Source organism: Dendrobates tinctorius, unplaced genomic scaffold (assembly GCF_039654945.1).
Source record: "Dendrobates tinctorius isolate UK_male_01 unplaced genomic scaffold, ASM3965494v1 ptg000019l, whole genome shotgun sequence".
NCBI classification, from domain to species: domain Eukaryota; kingdom Metazoa; phylum Chordata; class Amphibia; order Anura; family Dendrobatidae; genus Dendrobates; species Dendrobates tinctorius.
The window spans coordinates 55502557-55518047 of record NW_027361687.1 but is presented as its reverse complement, the minus strand read 5'-3'; the positions used below and the strand labels follow the sequence as shown (position 1 = coordinate 55518047).

Here is a 15491-nt window from a genome sequence, read left to right as displayed (position 1 = left end):
TCTGCAGTTTAATCTGGGCTCCTCTGTTCTTTGTCTAACACACACTTCTATAGCCCCAATGATTTTGTGGAATACTATGTGCACTTTATGATCTTTATCCTTTGTTTAACCAGTAGTCTGGTCTTACCTGTCTGCAAGGACCAATCAATTTGTATGAAATCACATTTTTTACAAATTTCGCTACAATTTTTAATTCTTCAGAATCCATATTTTTTGGGTTACAGTTCACAAAAATTCAGCATAATGGCAGCACTACAGCCATGGATTATTTTGAGGGCTGAGAAGGGAAGGAAAAATAATAAAATACTGCAGGCACTTGTCCTACCATACAGCCAGGGCCGGCGTTAGATGCAGGCAAACCAGGCAGCTGCCTAGGGCCCCCGCTCCCCCAGGGGCCCCCAGCTAGTGGCACATCACGCAGCCGCTATGTGGCCCCTGAGAGGCAGGGGGGCCAGCCTGCCCCCAGCGCCGACTCCCCCCGCAGCCGCCGCATTGAACTATAGCAGCGACTGCCGGTACAGTTCAAAGCAATGATAAAGGAGAGAGCATCAGGACAGGAGACAGGAGCCGGGAGCAGCATGGGCACGAGGAGAAGGTGAGGAGTTTGGATTTTTTTAATATAAGTGTGAGTACTGGACTGTGGGGCCATTCGTGTGGGCGGCTATATACTATGCTGGGCTATATACTACGCTGGGCTATATACCATGCTGGGCTATACCATGCTGGGCTATATACTATGCTGGGCTATATACCATGCTGGGCTATATACTATGCTGGGCTATATACCATGCTGGGCTATATGCCATGCTGGGCTATATACTATGCCGGGCTATATACCATGCTGGGCTATACCATGTTGGGCTAAATACTATGCTGGGCTATATACCATGTGGTGCTAGGCTATATACCATGTGGAGCTGGGCTATATACCATGTTGGGCTATATACCATGGTGGGCTGTGCTTTATACCATGTGGTACTGTGCTATATACCATGGTGGGCTGTGCTATATACCATGGTTTTACTTTGCTATATACCGTGTGGTGCTATGCTATATACCATGTGGTGCTGTGCTATATACCGTGTGGCGCTGTGCTATATACCATGTGGGGCTGTCCTATATACCATGTGGGGCTGTGCTATATACCATGTGGTGCTGTACTATATACTATGTGGCTGTGTTATATACCAAGGGGGGTACATTTTACATTATATTCTATGGGGGAGGCTGTGTTGTATAAAATGGGGGCTGTTACATTATATTCTATGGGAGGTAGGCTGTATTATATTCTATTTAGGGTTACATTATATTCTATGGGGTGGCTGTATTATATTTATTATATTCTATGGGGGGGTGACTGCATCATACTCTATGAGGGGGCTACATTAATCTATACTAAGAGCCCGGCGCTGCCCAGGCATAGTAACTAACTGTGGTTAGTTATAGCAAATTATAATTATCCTCCATCCCATAGTCCCATGCCCATATACCCATCATACATATCCATGATCCCATAGGCCCGTGTCCATATACCCATCATACATATCCTCCATCCCATAGTTGAGTGCCCATATACCCATCACACATCCTCCATCCCATAGTCCCATGCCCATATACCCATCATACATATTCTCCATCCCATAGTCCCATGTCCATATACCCATCATACATATTCGCCATCCCATAGTTGAGTGCCCATATACCCATCACACATCCTCCATCCCATAGTCCCGTGCCCATATACCCGTCATACATATCCTCCATCCCATAGTCCAGTGCCCATATACCCATCACACATCCTCCATCCCATAGTCAACCATTATGACATCATAATGAGCGGCGGGGCTTGCAACCTATGATGACATCAGCATCGCCATGGCAACCATTATGACATCATAATGAGGGGCGGCGCTTGATACACACACACTTTTTCCCCATTATGTAGATAGGGGCAAAATTGTTTGGTGAATTGGAACGCGCGGGGTTAAAATTTCACCTCACAACATAGCCTAGGACACTCTCGGGGTCCAGACGTGTGACTGTGCCAAATTTTGTGGCTGTAGCTGCGATGGTGCGGATGCCAATCCCGTACATACACACACACATACATACATACACACATACATACATACATACATACACACCCACATTGAGCTTTATATATTAGATGAGGAGGCTACATTGTATTCTATGGGGGCTGCATTATATTCTATGGGGGGGTTAAATTATAGTCTGTGGAGTGGCTGCATTATTCTCTGAGGGGTTGCTGCATTATGCTCTAAGGGGTGGCTGCATTATACTATATGAGGGGGGCTGCATTATATTCTATGGGGGTTACATTATATTGTATGGTGGGGCTGCATTATGCATACTATGTTGGGTGGCTGCATTATGCTATATGTTGGCTGCATTATACTGTATCGAGGACTATGGGGAATACATTATATGAAGAACTATGGGGTGCATTATACTATGGGAAGTGAATTGTACTACAGGGATGACTATGGCGGTGCATTATACTATATGGAGCACTATGAGGAGTGTATTATACTATATGGAGGACTGAGCAGTGTATTTTAATGGAGGGCTATGTGGAGTGTATTATACTATATTGAGGACTATGTGGAGTGTATTATACTACATGGAGGACTGGAATGTATTATACTATATGGAGGACTATGGGGCCTGTTGTGAGTTCATTCTCTAGTCCACCAGTAGTGAGTTCTCCTTCCAGACTCCCTCTGGTGGTAACAGGAGGTAGTGAGGCTGATTTAATACCACCTGATAATGAGGTTGACGATTGGACCTCAGGAATCTTCCACTGGATTTAAGACAGCCGACGCCCTAAGTCAGTGCTGGTGATTGCTTCTGGCTTCTGAGGTCTTGGTTTTCAGCTCTGTTCCAGCCTTCTCAAAGCTAAGTGTTTTTACTAATGTTCACACTTGATTTTGTTGGTTTATTCAGTTTTTTGTGTGTTCAGCCAGTCCCGGCTGGGGCTGTGCTGAATTTCCACTCTTATTTGTCTGTATTTGCCAATTTGCTTTTTAGTCCCTTATTAGATTGGCCTCTTTTTTGCTCTGTCTCAGAATATTTCAGAGTGCTGATATAGTGGGAGAAGTCTAGTGACTTCAGGGTTAATTTTGCTATCAGAAGTGTTGGACATTATTTTTGTAAGGTTTTTGGCAGATTGCAGACAGTACCTTTCCTTACCTATCCTTTATAGTTAGTTTGAACCCCATCATTTGCTCAGCCTATTTTCCTGCCTGTGTTTGTGTTTTCATCTTGTTTCACCGTCAATACATGTGTGGGGGCTGTCTATTCCTTTGGGGTCTGCTCTGGGGCAGTTAGTTTTCCCCTTTTCTTGCTTTAGGCTTATGTAGTCCTCCGGCGGTGACGAGGCGTCTAGGTCATCGTAGGAACGCTCCACTGCTACTGCTAGTTGTGTGGATAGGATCAGGGATCTGCAATCTGCATAGTTACCAACCTCTCTGGTTTTCTGGGACTTGGCTTTTTGTTGTCCTCCTCGGTGATCCATTCATAACAGGGGCCCATTATATTATATGGAGGACTATAGGAAGTGTATTATACAATATGGAAGACTATAGGGAGTGTATTATACAATATTTAGGACTATAGGGGACATATTATATGGAGAACTACGGGGTGTAAACTGTAGATGTGCTGCTGATAACATGATACTGTATGGTGATCTGTTAGTGATCCATTAGTGATTGTTCTGTTCCTATCATTCTTTCTCAGATGGTGAAAAGTGGCCGGGAAACAAGTGTTGAACGACTTCAATATTGTCAACCACAATCATTTAGCGGCCTCAACTCAGGGCATCTAAATACAATCAAAATGCTTCTGTGTGATGTGAAATATGTTAGCATTTGGGGCCCCATTTTAAACTCGCCTGACATCCTTATAAAGCTCTTTGGCCTTGCCCAGGTTGTAGAGGTTACAGTCTGACTGATTAATTGAGTCTGTGGATAGGAGTATTTTATAAAGGTGACTATGTAAGACAGCTGTCTTTAATGCAGGTAACGTGTTGATTAGGAGTGTCTACATGGTCTGTAGGAGCCAGAGCTCTTAATGATTGGTAAAGGATCAAATACTTTTTTGTCACTGCAAAATTCAAATAAATTTATATAATTTATACAATGTGATTTTCTGGATTTTATTTTTGATATTCTATCTCTCAATGTTAAAAGGAACCTACCCTTAAAATTATAGACTGTTCATGTCTTTGTCAGTGGGCAAACTTACAAAATCAGCAAGGGATCAAATATTTATTTCCCCCACTGTAGTTGTGTATACACAACATTTCCATCACTTATAAATCTAGCAGCTGCAGATCCAACGTTTCATCAGAACAAAATAACAGAGATAAGTAGAATTGTGCTGTATTTACGTATTAAGTCAATTCTGGTGCTGTATTTATATACTCATGATCGTTCTTTTGCTGTGTTCCTATAATAATGATAGTGTAAGGTCTGGCCAGGGTGGTAGTCGTGGCCAGGGGCAATGGTGTCCTTGCCTCCCCTCACATAGACATGACAGTTTTCTGTCAGCACACATGCAACTCCATTCCTCTCAGGGCTTCCTGTAATTCACTGCACGTTCTCAGACGATGTGGAACAAACAGAGTCACAGTCCCATTCAACGCTTGAACTATCAACTTTACTGCTTCTGGTGCACAACGCGTATATATTCTCTCCAATATCAGCATCAGGGTTAGCAATGGACAATTTCTCCTCCTCTGTTCCTGTCTTTCCCTCTCTATCACCAAGCTCGCTTCCGGGACGGACCACACTCTCTGGTCTTCCAGCGTCATCTCCGCTCAGTCTTACTCCAGTAGGGGACCCTCTTAGCCATTTCATCCAGGCCTCGAGAATATCCACCCACGTAGTCAGCCGCCACATTCTGAATAACTCGCCTGTACTGCCTAGTCCTCCTCCGGCAACTGCAGTCCCACATATACTGCACCGTCAGTGCTTCTCCTGGTGCTTCTCCCCGATGAAGTCCTGGCCCGAATACTGTATGACTGGGCTCCTGACTTTAACGTTATGGAGCTAACAGCCCTGTCAGGGTGCTCCCACCCAACTGATTCAAATCTCTGCTGTTCCCCAGCTTAACGGCCATTAGCTCCTCCTACTTAAACTATACACAGGCTGGGTATGCGCTCCACCCCACCTAGTAGCATTACTAGGGTACTACGCTTTCCCTACAACTACAGTAGTTATACATAAATATACACAACATCAGACATCACAGTATCATATTTACAGACACCTCCTTATGCCCCTTATAATAGTTTTGGTACTGTATTTCTGGTACTATTGGTGGTTCTGGTGATGTATTCCCATACTGTTGTTAATTTTGGTGAGGTATTCCTTTACAAATTGTGGTCCTGGGGAAAATTATACACATATGTATCAATCCAGAGCTTTCAGTTGATATTCTATGTGGCTACAATAACAAAAGTATTGTATTTGTTTGACAAGTTAGGAATGATATCTATATTTATGCTACAAGCAAAATTAGATGTTTGTATTTGATGAGGAAGGGCAAAATGTTCAACTTTGGTCTCCTGTGTAATCTGAGTAGATCCTGTACTCTCTTTAAATGCTTGTTTAACAGCTACTATATAATCAGAACTCAAAGAGGTTATTTATTATCACGGTTTATTTCTGGTTTTACATAAGACTTAGAAAAATTTATCTGTAATGTTAGCTACTATTACAGTACATGCTCTTAGGTCTTATTGACTTCATAGGTCACCGGAATCCTATGGATACATAGTTTTACATGTTGACTACATCTACTCAAGTTATGAAAGCTGTCTTCAAAGTCAACTTTTCCACAATATTGTGATCTTTACTTTTTCAGAAACAGGATATCTTAAATGAAGATGATGAATCAAACAAGACCAAACTGGTTCATACTACTTGGTGTATCCACTGTACCTCACCTTCATGTTGTTAGGCGTCTGGTTTCTGCGTCTGTGCTGCAGGAATCCAGAGCCTCACATCCTGCGGTCTCCTGCTGTCTATCTACTGCAGAGAAGATTACTTTGCAGCAGACCGCTCCAGAGACTAAGTTCCTCTGTGCTCCTACTGGGCATGCTCACGAGGTGATCTCCCATTGGAGATCGGGAGTCATGTGCCCAGGTCCTGCTCAAGATCTCATTGGTCCATCTCGGAGATCTGGAAGGTCCTGCACGGCTTTAAAAAGCGCGCATGACCGTTCCGCCATGAGCTAGTATAGACTATACTTGCTATGTGTGAATGGTGACGGATGTATGATTCTGGTGACTGACTTATTAAGAAACCCCTTCCCTCTGATATTACGCATGTGGATAGGGAATTAGTTCAGCAGTCAGCGCCAGTCTGTGGCAAGTTTTAGGCCACTGTGCACACCGCACCTCTGTGCTAGCGTCCGACATTGCGCCTGCTTTGTAGCTGTGTCGTCCAGTGGCAGTTTCCTACGCCGCGCTGCAGTTGCAGCCCTTCTTGGCACTCGCAGTAGCAACACCACACACGGTAGGTCTAGACGGACGCAGCTCCTCAGTCTTAGGTCCTGCTCCTGTGACCTGATACCGTGTGTACATTTACCTGAGGCCTGTGACACTAACAGGCTCAGCGTTTTTGTATATTTTTGTTGCGGCGCCTCTGTGTGTGAACAGAGCCTGCTCTGCGCACTTCAGGTGAAGTTGAACCCGTGCGCATTATACCGCCATATTGCTCGTCTGTCATTACCTTGCAGCGGTGTAACACCTACTGCACGGTGGACCCAGAGTGGCGAACGCACTTTATTATTTATTTTTATTTATTGCATTCCGCTGTTCCTAACATTATACTAGTGCCAGGGTCTGGCTAGTGATGGCAGAACAGCAGCAACTCTTACAGTATATTCGGCAGCTGGACAGCCGGTTGGCTACTCTTGAGAGTGCTAACTCAGCTGTGAAATCCACTGAAGCTTCTGTACAGGCAATCACAGACCCGGTTTCACATATGTCCACGTCCTCCCACGCACCGACAGTTACCCGCCTCCCATTGCCCGATAAATTTTCTGTCGATGGCGCCTCCTGTAGGGGTTTCGTCAGCCAGTGCTCTATCCAGCTGGAGTTACTGGCTGCGCGATTCCCTACGGAACGGGAAAAGGTGGGGTTTATTGTTTCCCTTCTGTCGGGCAAGGCGTTGGAGTGGGCTACGCCATTATGGGAGAGTGGTGATCCAGAGGTTTGGACCGCTGCTCAGTTTTTAACAGCTATTAAGCAGGTCTTTCTGGGACCATGGGTCATGCACGACACCTCTCTTCAGCTACTAGCTTTGACTCAGGGATCCCTCTCGGTTAGTCAGTATGCCGTTCATTTTCGGACACTGGCTTCCGAGCTGGAGATGTCCGACAAAGCCCTCATCCCTGTGTTTTGGAGAGGTTTGGCAGAGCATGTTAAGGATGCTTTCTCTACCAGAGAGGTTCCTGCAAGTTTGGAAGAGCTGATTGCCATTTCCACCCGCATTGATCTCCATTTTTCGGAGCGCGGCCTGGAGCGTGCTCAATCCAAGCGGAATGTTACCTCGGCTCCCAACTTTTTTGAGCCTCTGGAACCACCCAAGCCAGAGACTCCACTCCCAGAGCCCATGGAGGTGTCTTGCGCCGTTCTCGAGGTGCGTCCGGCACAAAACTCCATTTGCGGTTACCATTGTCAACACGCTGTTTCTCCGGACAACAATGCCCCGCAATGGCCAAACTCTGTGCCGCCGGGCAAGACCTTTGTCCCTCCCTGCCTTCGGCCGAGGGTTCTCGCATGGGCACATGCCTCCAGGAGGGGTGGTCACTGTGGCTACATGCAGACCACAAAACTCCTGGCGGGGTCGTATTGGTGGCCGCACAGGACTCGGGACGTTAAAAAGTATATTCGGGCCTGCGCCTTTTGTGTTTGGAATAGCTTCCTTAAACAGAGTGGAGACGCCAGCCGACACACTGCGGCGTTCCACTTTAGCTTCTGCTCCTGGCGATTTTGCCGCCCCCGTTGGCTCCCACGCATCCCTTCTTAAACCTGGCGACCTTGCCGCCTCTGATGCCTTCCACGTGTCCCGGTTTTCCTTGTCATCTACTGGGACATCAGACTTACCTTCAGACGAGTCTGAGACCTATGCCTCTGATGGGCACAAGGTGGTGGATCGGAAGGCTCAGAGGGGAGGGGGCCCTAGGAGGGGGGGTAATGTTAGGCATCTGGTTTCTGCGTCTGCGCTGCAGGAATCCAGAGCCTCACATCCTGCGGTCTCCTGCTATCTATCTACTGCAGAGAAGATTACTTTGCAGCAGACTGCTGCAGAGACTAAGTTCTTCTGTGCTCCTACTGGGCATGCTCACGAGGCGATCTCCCATTGGAGATCGGGAGTCATGTGCCCAGGTCCTACTCCAGATCTCATTGATCCATCTCGGAGATCTGGAAGGTCCTTCACGGCTATAAAAAGCACGCATGACCATTCGGCCATGCGCTAGTATAGACTATACTCGCTATGTGTGAATGGTGACGGATGTATGATTCTGGTGACTGACTTATTAAGAAACCCTTTCCCTCTGATATTACGCATGTGGATAGGGAATTAGTTCAGCAGTAAGTGCCAGTCAGTGGCAAGCGTTAGGCCACTGTGCACCCGCACCTCTGCGCTAGCGTCTGACATTGCACCTGCTTTGTAGCTATGTCGTCCAGCGGCAGTTTCCTACGCTGCGCTGCAGTTGCAGCCCTTCTTGGCGCTTGCAGTAGCGATGCCACACACACGGTAGGTCTAGGCGGACGCAGCTCCTCTGTCTTAGGTCCTGCTCCTGTGACCTGATACCGTGTGTGCATTTACCTGAGGCCTGTGACACTAACAGGCTCAGCGTTTTTGTATGTTTTTGTTGCGGCGCCTCTGTGTGTAAGCAGAGCCCGCTCTGCGCACTTCAGGTGAAGTTGAACCCGTGCGCATTATACCGCCATATTGCTCGTCTGTCATTACCTAGCAGCGGTGTAACACCTACTGCACGGTGGACCCCGAGCGGCGAACGCACTTTATTATTTACTTTTATTTAGTGCTTTCCGCCGTTCCTAACACATGTGCTCTGTTTCCTTGTATTCTTGGTCATGTACATGATTATACTTTCTGGAAACCTTTTACTAATTTTTGTGGTGAGGAGTAATCCAAACTTACACATCCCTATGTATGTCTTCTTGAGTAATCTTTCATTGACATTTGTTTCTCCTCCACCATAGTTCCTGTACTCCTCAAAAATACTGTATCTAAGGACCAAAGTATTTCCCTTTTAGGTTGTGGTTTTCAGATGTTCTTCTCCTTGGTTCTTGGGGCAACAGAGTGTATTTTACTTTCAGTTATGGCTTATGGCAGGTTTGTAGACCATTACTTTACAACGCTATTGTGAACAAGAAGGTGTGTGTTTGTTTTCCTCTGGTATCATGGAGTATGGGTGTAATAAATGCTTCCATTCATGTAGCACTTGTTTTTCAATTACTTTTATGCAGTAATTATTATGTGAATCATTTCTTTTGTGAGGTGCCTCCTTTCTTAAGACTGTCCTGCAAAGATCCTTGGCTCAACGAGGTTGCAATATACAGTATATAGCTGCTGCGTTCATTGCTATGTGTGCTTTCTTCTTGACCTTAATTTCATATGTCAATATAATTTCCACCATTTTGAAGATTCGCTCTTCAAATGGAAGACAGAAAGCTTTCTCTACATGACTGTAGTAACCCTTTATTATGGAACCATTATGATTGTGTATTTTCAGCCTCGATCTTCATTCTCTCCAGAGACAAACAACTCTGTGTCTGTTCTCTACTTGGTGTTTACTCGAGTGTTGAATCCCATCATCTGCAGCATCAGAAATAAGGATGTTAAGAACTCAATATTAAAACAAGTGAACAGGAAAAGGAAATGTCCTTAAAATATGGTGAAGTGAATCTAGTGGTGTATATAAAAGAGAGGGGTCCCATTAAAAGCATCATTTTTTGATTCCTGAGAAAAAAGAAGATGGTACCCATCCATTTTGTAATAAGTGATAACAACCTACAGACAAGATGTTTCCATTCCTCATCTGCTAGCCACTACAAAGTATTATGGCATTTGCTCATTATAATGGCTCTCTGCAACTGACTCAGGCCATCTGCAATCAACTCTCTTACACTCTTTGTCCAGTCTCTCTGAATTTTCAGGACAACGACAACAGACTTTTACTTTCTAAACGGCTACATCATTAGCATAGCTTAGCACTACCATGCAAATTCATGGGGGTAACATGTCTAACAATAATATCAGCCTAAATGGTAACAGGATGGTCGGTGTCCACCTTTACCTTGTTGCAATTCCATTGCAAAATTATTAAAGTAGAAACTTCTTAGAGCAGAATTCATTGATAGCCTCAGTATCAGTATTGAATTTCTAACAACATATTATTTTTTAAAATGTGTACTTGGTTTTTTTCACAAGCACTACGTTACAATGGAGGGTTATTTTGAATGAGTTTTATGGCAAATCCAACAAATATACTTTAACGTCTTGCCATTGGTGGTTTAATGGCAAAACGATTCACTAATTACTAAAACAAATTTCTCAAATTGTAGCCATTCACAATCCACCCTTCTACTTATTACTCTTCAGTTGAGCTGGTCTTTATATCTAGTAATTTAATTTGCCTTTTAAAAAATTATTGTTAAAAACCATCAGTTGAATACAGAAAAAATGTACGGAATAATAATTTACAGAATGATTCCCATGGGCAGAATTATTAGGCAATTTGAATTTTTGATGATTAATTTTCTTATTAAACAACTCCAGTGCTGTCGGTCAATCCAAAAATAAACCTGAAACCTGAATATTTGAAAAGGTAAAAGTGAGGTTCTGTCTTTGTTAGGAGAAGATATATGTGTGCATTCTTTTTGGACAACTATTATTGTGCAGAATTAATTTGCAAATAAATATAAAATGGAAATATTCCCATCTCAATTGTATATTTTCATCTGTTAAAGTGAGAAAGCAACCAATCTCAAAATGTTCAAAACTATATTTGTGAAATTCAAAAAATTATCAGTGGCCCTTCTTTTCAATAGCAGCCATAAGCCATCCATCCATAGAGTGCATCAGTTTTTTAATCTGTTGATGATCAACTTTTTGGGCAGCACCAACCGCAGCCTCCCAGACGCTGTACAGAGAGGGGACTATATCCTTCACCCTAAATCTCCCATTTAAGAAGGGCTCACAAGTTCTCAGTGGGGTTTAGGTTAGGTGAGGAAGGGATCATGTCATTAATCTTCATCTTTAAGGCCTTTTCTGGCACCAAGCATTGTAGAATTCAATGCTGCGATGTAGCCTTGTCCTGAAAAAATCATGGTTTTCTTGAAAGATAGAGACTTTTTCCGGTACCAGTGCCTGAAGTGTCTTTTAACCCCTTTTTCTATGACCATGGATGAAATAGTACGTCTCAGCGATCGGCCGCGCACACGGGGGGTGCACGTCCGATCACAGCCGGGTGTCATGACGACATCCGGGTTACCAGAGCTGAGAAAATTCCTGTCATGCACAGTGCATGTGAGGAAGTCTCTCAGTGTGCAGAAAGTGCAGCGTTGACAGCTTCTATAGGTTATATACCAAAATTAGTCCAAAAAGTATACAATATCTGGCACTTCCAAATAATGACAAAACTAAGGTTTTCGGATCTAAATCACAAGACGGAACCGAAAAACATGAAGAGATCCAGCACTAGAATAAAATGTCATATTTTATTGAATATTATTAAAAGAAATTTAAAATAACAAAATGCCCAGCAGGAGGCGCTCAAACATCAATAGGTAAATAATGTAGTCACATAAACAGCGCAAAAGTTCATCAAACATAAATCCTGGATGTAACATTTAGATATATATTAGTTATAATTAGAGATGAGCGACTTTGCCTTTTTTAGGGTCGAGTTCTCAAAAGTCGAGTCGAACGAAATCGGCCGACTATCGGGAAAAGTCGAAGGTCCGACTGAAACCCGAAACCCAATGCAAGTCAATGGGGAAGCAAAGTCGGCAGGGAGTGGAGGACAGTAAACACACCTACATGCCGGACCGCTTTTTCAAAGTGCTCGAAAACTCTCTCTGAACTGTAAAATTTGGCCTGGTCATGAAGGTGAAAACAGCTTGGAGGTGAAGGGGTTAAGCACTGAAAGTGGCATATAGGCCTGTTTCATGCGTCAGTGTCTCCGATACGTACCAGAGACACAGACACACGTAGACCCATTCAAATAAATGGGTCTATGCAGATGTCAGCGTGTTTTCACGGACACACAGTTCATATGCAAACACGCAGACATGTCTGTTTTGACCCGGACACACGGGCCACAACACATGCAGCACATGTGCATGTGGAGAACAGCGTACACTTCCTCCATGAGCACAGACGGCTGCCGGGGAAGAAGCGCTACTGTAAGACCTGTTCCCCTGCATGTGGGAAAATGACGGTGCTGAGGTCACAGGAGTTCATGCTGTAAGCGAACACAGACGCAGTGATGTCACCGCTCATCACTGAGCCTGTGTACGCTGCTTCCCATTCACTCTCAGTAGCTTACAGCCGGAGCGCTCACAATAGCACCACTCCGGCTGTAAACTGATTTATGCTGTGGGACTTGACTGAGCGCCAGACAGGTATTGTACGGTTGTGTCCAAAAGTATTGACACCCCTGCAATTTTGTCAACTCAGTTTCTTCTTGAAAATAATTGCAAACACAAATTATTTGGTATTATTATCTTCATTTAATTTGTCTTAAATGAAAAAACACAAAAATAATTGTCCTAAAGCCAAATTGGATATTATTCCACACCAAACATAAAAAAAGAGGGTGGACAAAAGTATTGGCACTGTTCGAAAAATCATGTGATGCTTCTCTAATTTGTGTAATTAACAGCACCTGTAACTTACCTGTGGCACCTAACAGGTGTTGGCAATAACTAAATCACATTGCAGCCAATTGACATGGATTAAAGTTGACTCAACCTCTGTCCTGTGTCCTTGTGTGTACCACATTGAGCATGGAGAAAAGAAAGAAGACCAATGAACTGTGAGGACTTGAGAAACCAAATTGTGAAGAACCATGAGCAATCTCAAGGCTACAAGTCCATCCCAAAGACCTGAATGTTCCTGTGTCTATCGTGCACAGTGTCATCAAGAAGTTTGAAGCCCATGGCACTGTGGCTAACCTCCCTAGATGTGGACAGAAAAGAAAAATTGACAAGAGATTTCAACGCAAGATTGTGCGGATGTTGGATAAAGAACCTCGACTAACATCCAAACAAGTTCAAGCTGCCCTGCAGTCCGAGGGTACAACAGTGTCAACCCATACTATCCGTCGGCATCTGAATGAAAAGGGACTGTATGGTAGGAGGCCCAGGAAGACCCCACTTCTTACCCCGAGACATAAAAAAGCCAGGCTGGAGTTTGCCAAAACTTACCTGAAAAAGCCTAAAACGTTTTGGAAGAATGTTCTCTGGTCAGATGAGACATAAGTAGAGCTTTTTGGGCAAAGGCATCAACATAGAGTTTAGAGGAGAAAAAAAGAGGCATTCAAAGAAAAAAACACGGTCCCTACAGTCAAACATGGTGGAGGTTCCCTGATGTTTTGGGGTTGCTTTGCTGCCTCTGGCACTTGGACTGCTTGACCGTGTGCATGGCATTATGAAGTCTGAAGACTACCAACAAATTTTGCAGCATAATGTAGGGCCCAGTGTGAGAAAGCTGGGTCTCCCTCAGAGGTCATGGGTCTTCCAGAAGGACAATGACCCCAAACACACTTCAAAAAGCACTAGAAAATGGTTTGAGAGAAAGCACTGGAGACTTCTAAGGTGGCCAGTAATGGGTTCCGGCCATGAATTCCATAGATCACCTGTGGAGAAATCTAAAAATGGCAGTTTGTAGAAGTCACCCTTCTAATATCAGGAGTATTTTGCTTCTGCTTCTGTCAGCTGTGCTGTTTGTTTCCTCAGGGTGTTTTCTACTGTGCTCAGGACATTCTCTGTTCTCTGCTTTGGAAAGCTACACTCATGGTGCTACCATGTTGACTTTGAAACAACCCTTGGTAAGAACTGTGTTTCAGAACTGTGTGTCGCCTCAATCCTCCACTCTCCCCGGTGAGAGCTGTGGGAACTATCATCGACCTGATACTTTGATGTGAACTTGTTTCTGGACTCATTTGTGTTCACTTCGCTTCTGGAACCAAATAGTGAATCAGCTTTTGGACCTTCTTGTGTTTTGCTGCTTTTGGGATCAACTTGTGAACTTGTTCTGGACTTCCCTGCGCTTTCTACATATCTGGATTTGACTCTCTCTGCACCATTAGTGTGAACTGCGCCACGCCTCCAGAGTGTCACACTCACCTTTTGATCACCTTTTTTTGTGAGGACTCTGTTTTGGGAACTCTGCCGACTTACTATATAGGTTGAGGACTGTTCTCATTGCGTGTTATCAGTATATCGTTTGGGGTGTTATCACTGTGTAAAAATACACTGTTTGCACAAAGTAACCTGTCTCTGTCTGTTCATTGCCCCACGCTATCAGAATCCTCGAGTTCCTACACTAGTATTACATGGACTCTAGGTAGCGCCCCCTCCTTACCTGAGAGTGGAGTACCACACCTCTGGCTGATGTGCAATACCTCTGTGATGACTGAACCCTCAGGGGTGCTACAGAAACGCTCGCTGCTTACAATTAAAGAGGAGGCTTTGCAGGCGGAGCAATTTGAGATGGAGCAAGAAACTACACTGGGAGAAACTACAAGAAACTACACAGCCCAGCCTCATCTCATCTTCTCAACGCAGATTGGATGATAATGAAGAGGAGGAGCAACAGCAGCTGGTTGCCTGCACTACAGATGGTACTGTGATGGAAATATATACACTTCATATAGATCTCACTTGCATATATCCTTATATACTGATATACACATGTATGTATATATATATATATATATATATATATATATATATATATAAATCACAGCTAACATCTCTAATATGTGACCTATAATCAACTGTTCAGAATGGCCTAACTAACTCGTGACCCACACTAGTGCAAGCCAGATTAGCTCCTTGATACTTTCCCAGATATTGAGAAGAGAAGGTAACAACAGATTAGAGATGAGAGACTTTGCCTTTTTCCTGGTCGAGTCGGGTTTCACGAAACCCAACTTTTGCAAAAGTTGGGTTGAACGAAATCGGCCGATTATTGTGAAAAGTCGAAGTCCAACTGAAACACGAAACCCAAAGTAAGTCAATGGGGAAGAAAAGTCGGCAGTGAGTGGAGGACAGGAAACACACCAACAGTGCCCATTTTAATGCCAAAAACATCAATTCTTATTACTTAAGCTTGTCAACCTTAATTTACTTTATAATAATAGTTAGGCATTGAAAACTGGGGGTTATTTGGCTAAAGTAGTGGGGGGGTAGTGCTGGCTCT

At 44.1% G+C, this 15491-nt stretch overlaps 1 pseudogene; it reads left to right on the top strand.

The window, feature by feature from the left end:
* The first annotated feature begins 5890 nt into the window (after positions 1-5890).
* LOC141082642 (olfactory receptor 5AS1-like) lies at positions 5891-9951 on the top strand (annotated as a pseudogene).
* The last annotated feature ends 5540 nt before the right edge of the window (positions 9952-15491 follow it).